The sequence below is a fragment of the Enhydra lutris genome, unplaced genomic scaffold (genome assembly GCF_002288905.1).
Source record: "Enhydra lutris kenyoni isolate GAN:26980312 unplaced genomic scaffold, ASM228890v2 scaffoldscaffold53, whole genome shotgun sequence".
Taxonomy (NCBI): Eukaryota; Metazoa; Chordata; class Mammalia; order Carnivora; family Mustelidae; genus Enhydra; species Enhydra lutris.
Genome location: NW_019154137.1, coordinates 3,371,032 through 3,375,726, shown reverse-complemented (window position 1 = coordinate 3,375,726; position 4,695 = coordinate 3,371,032). Strand labels below are relative to the sequence as shown.

The following is a 4,695-nucleotide window of genomic DNA, read 5'->3' as shown; positions in this document are numbered from 1 at the left end:
AACGTCGCCCGCCAGGGGGATGGGGGCTGCGAAGAAACGCTACGCTTTCCCCATCCCGAGGCAACACCCTGGAACCACAGCTAGCACGAGAGGGGGGCCAGGCGGGAGATCGCGGACACCTCGGCTCACAGAAGCCACAGCGGCGCCACAACGCAAAACTGGGGTACCGAGGGAGACATTTTGGGTGCACCGGCAAAACTCGTCCCCAGGGCAGGGGTCGTCCTGGCAACAAGGAGGGTGGTGTGTGCCAGGGTAAATAACCCGATCGGGCAACAGGTACACGCCCTCGGTTCCGCAGGAGCCCCTCTCCCTGCCGGAGTCCCAGCGACCAAAAAGCCCTGTCCTTGCATAGCCGCGGGCTTGCATCGCCCGCACCCAAGGACCGCGGGCCACCGGCAGCATCTCGCCGAAAGGGGCCGGGCGGCTGGGAGCTGGCGACCGAGCGATGCCTGCCCTCGGCCTCTGGGGAGTGGGGAGAAAGGGTGGACAGAGAGCCCCGTGCTGGCCTTGAAAGGGGCTCCTCTCGTGCTACCCTTGCGGACGCAGGACGCAGGACCCTCCCGCCCAATGCGGTCGCCGCGTCTACTCCACCCAGAGGGCCGGCGGCGGACACCACTTGCGGAGCTCCAGCAGCACGCTCGGCTGCCGCTTCTCCGCGAGTCCCGTGAGTAACCCCTTAGAAGTGTCCCTTCCAGATCCCGGGTGGGCCTCAGCTCCTCAACGCCACTGGGGCTCAGCACAGCCTGCAAACACACTGTTCTCTCCCTTAGAAGCTGACGCCACCCGGTCTTGCACGGCGGCGCGGTTCGGCTGGGGCGGGGGCGGGGGCGGGGCGGTGTGGAGGGCGGGGGAAGACGGGGTGCTGGAGGACACGGTGGGTCCTTGTAAGCCGGCCGAGGGCACTTGGGGGAACTTCAGATGGCCATGGCCTCCTGATGGTGGCTCAGGCACGCGGGTGCGTGAAAGCAGCCCACCCCATGCACTGACCGCACGGCGCACACAAAACAGATACACAGAGAGTGAATTCATCACTTTATTGAAAAGACAACAAGTGCCCCCAGATAGAGGGTCCGTGACTTTGCACTTCTCTCGAATACATTTAGCGGGCATTTAGTGAACTGCTCTTTCGGGTGAGCTCCACAGAACGGGAATCGGCTGCAAATGTTGCCCCGTGGGAAAAAAACGGTCACGGAGGCCATTGCGTGGGAAAAAGAGCTTACAAGAAAACCATGGACGGGGGATACCCGGGAGCGACCACGGGAGGGCAGCCGCAGGGCGGGTAAGGCGGAGGACGCCAGGGCGGAGGAGGCAAGAAGACAACAGGGAAGGGTGGCATGGGCGGCGGGGGGGGGCCCAGCAGCACTGGCTCGCGAAGAACCCACATGTATTCCGGCTCCTGAATGAGGATGGCACGGCAGGGTCCACCCACGTTAACGACGACGGGGGGGGGGCATGGCCACGGGGGGCATGTTTCTGAACCTCAGTGCCCTCTGATGTCTCCTCCACTTGGCCCTCCTATTCTTAAACCAAACCTTCAATCAGAGAGAAAAAGGGATCGTTTTAGTACATTGAGCATTGAACGTCATCCATGAAAAAACACAGCAGGCTACTCTCTCTGCCCTTAAGCTTTGCAACTGCATGGGGGGAAGCTATTTCCTCCTTGCTAAAACAGCTTAGGGAAGGTAGGGCCATGGGCCCCTCCCCTGCAGCTCCCCCGGACAGGGCACCCACCATGTGCCAGGCTCTGGCTCAGCTCCCTGCTTTGACTGGCCTCCCACCTTGCATGTGACTTCTCCCCATTCTCAGCAGCAGGTGCAGCTGAGGAACTGCTCTCCGTCCCTGCTGTGACTTTTACCCCTGGGATGCCTGTGTCCTCCCAGCCGACCGACAGCTGTGCAGTGGCCACTACTCCCTAGTGACTGGGTAGGTGTCACCCTGCTTCTGGGGGAAGCTCAGATGGTTCAAAGGCCCTGCTGAGGGGAACAACCCCCATTTTGAAAAGCCCATCTTCAACACAGACTAAGCAAATAATCCAGAGGAACGTGCTGGGTCTTGCAACAAGAGCTTTCCTTGAAGGATGACAAAAGGGTCATTCCTCTTCTGAAACCTCTTCCCAGTGAAAAAGAGGGCATTGTGAGCAAGGCTTTGGACATGGAGGGCCCAAGAGCCTGTGGCTGGTCTTGCTGGGACAGAAGGAAGCTGGACACTATCTGAATATTATAGATGTTGGGGACAATGCCTGTTTACATGAACTAGGACCAGACTGACGAAATTCTTATACCCTTGCCCAGCCAGCAGCCTGGGGGCAGAGAGGCATGCCGCCCTCACTGTGCCCCATTCGGCCTCATCCAGCCTGCCCCACCCTCCAGGCTTTCCTGGGCTCAGCAGCCTGTCAGCTCCCTCTGCTCTGGCTGCGCTTCCAGCACCCTGGACAGGACCCCTGCTCTCTTGCTCTAGCTCTCTCTCAATCAATCAATTAATCAATCAATCAATAAAATCTTAAAAAAAAAAAAGGAAATTCAAAGCGCTGTAGAGTTTGGAAACAGAGGAGAACATTATGTGTTTTTCCTCACTTGCGTCTTGTGACTCCTTTTCCCTTCAGACCCGACTGAGAGAGCAGGGTGCCAGCCCAAGCTGGGGAACATCAGCTCACCCAAACTTAAGGGTACCTGTTCCTCTGAACTTGCTTTGCCTGCTCCACAGAGCAGAGAGGCCTGGGCCTCTCCAGGTCTGGGCACAGCTGACTGGGAGCCCAGCCCCTGGTCCCGGGGGCCTGCTTTGTAGGCTGCCTGTGTGACCTCCCTACCTCTGGTCCGCAGCCCCTCTCCATCACAGATTACGCTCCGTGCGGGCAGCAAAGCAAATGCACCCACTCTGGCTTTTCTATTCCATTTTCCCCTTCTTACTTCTCTCTTTTCCCCCCAAATTATCCTTTGATTCCACTCGGGTGAGAGATGGCCTCAATCACCCCCTGATCCATGGACCCACAAATTAGCCATCACCCACTGAGCCAATGAAAAAGTCTTTCCAATCAGCACATGCCAGAATCCAGCCTAACTAAGAGCCAGTCCCCACTAGTGACAAATGCCACACAATCCCTTCGTAAAAGGACCACAAAAGGAAGACCAAGATCTCAGGTGTCAGACATTCCTCTCCGGAATGTCCACTAACCTGCTTGGTGGTTTCAGAAATTAGAATGTGAGTCCTATCCCGAAGGCATCATCCTCGCCTGCCGCTTCCCCCTGTGCTCCCATCCCACGGCAGCCACCTGGCTGGACCGGCCTCCACCTTGGCTAGCTTGGTGGGACCTCGCTGGAAAGTGTTGTTTCTGTCTATTTGCTCTGTGAGACCGATTTCAAAGGTGGCACCTCCCCCCTCCCATGTCCACCATAATACACCATCTACTATTTAAGAAGGTTTTCAGGCTGACGGATCTTTCCTCTCTCAGGCTGAAGGAGTTCCAGAAAATGAAGACGTAGGCCCGCCACTCTCCACACCTGTTTGCCAAATACTTAAAAGCAACAGCTCTAAAAATAAATTAATGAAATTTAAGGTTTTTTAAGTAAAACAAAATATTTTCTTCAGTTGAAAAGTGAAATTGCCTTCGTCTGAATCCTAGAGCAAGAAATCGTATTATATTAGGGCGCCTGAGTGGTTCACTGGGTTCAGCGTCTGCCTTCAGCTTGGGTCAAGATCCTAGAGTCCCAGGATCCAGCCCCATGAGGGGCAGCTCCCTGCTCAGCAGGAAGCCTGCTTCTCCCTCTGCCCCTCCAGGCTGGTGGGCTTGGGTTAGCTCGGTGGTGTGCTCACTCCCTCTCTCAAATAAATAAAACCTTTAAACAGCAACAAAAAAGTAATCATATATATTTAAAAAAAAAACAAAACAGCAACAGACCTAGACACTTGCACTAAAAACAGTTAAGAGTAAAAAGAAATGTTTGAACTTTTAAAATTAAAAAAAATTTTTATACTGACAGAATAAAATTGTTTTGGTCTGAATCCTAGAGAAATAAAATCATAATATTAAGAGGGAAAAGCATAGCAGGAGCCCCAGGCAGTTGTACTTGACGCCCTACCCTCCACCTAAGTCTCAGCTTCACTGGACAGAAGGTAGTTGCTTATCTGCTGCGTCCTATGTGTGAAATCTTCCCTCAAGCCTACGCCAAAATATTTGTAAATTCGCTCCTTATGCAACAAGCTTATGCTTGTTTTCAAAAAATTAGTGTAATTCAGCTCCTTAGTGCATTAATTTGAATGATTTCCACTTCAGACTCCCTCCCGACGTGACCCGATGATGAAGAGGGGCCCGCATGATAACCCTCTCAGGAGTGGAGCTGTATGTGAGTAGGTGGGCTTGCGGCTATCCTTTTCTTTCGATGTGTATAAAATGTCTATGTTTCTGGAGCTATTATTATAAAATAACATTCCATATTATATATATAAGCATATATATATTACAAAATAAAACCCATTATAAAATGGGGTACAGATAAATGTATTATATATATAATATCTACAAGTCACATGAGTAATTATACAGGAGTATATATGAATTATATAAATATACCCTTATAGTATAATACTTAAGTAATACATGATGATGCTGTTGTAGAAAACCATTACTACTATATAATGATATTGCTGTATCAACATATGACCATACCAATCAAGAACTAGTATCACTTAATAATAAAT

General features: G+C 52.4%; 1 long non-coding RNA gene across 1 annotated transcript; it reads left to right on the top strand.

Annotated features, from left to right (window-relative positions):
- The first annotated feature begins 522 nt into the window (after positions 1 to 522).
- Positions 523 to 4,389, top strand: LOC111157306. Its single transcript, XR_002641295.1, has 3 exons — positions 523 to 664; positions 1,810 to 1,923; positions 4,271 to 4,389. It is a non-coding gene; the product is annotated as an uncharacterized LOC111157306 (long non-coding RNA).
- The last annotated feature ends 306 nt before the right edge of the window (positions 4,390 to 4,695 follow it).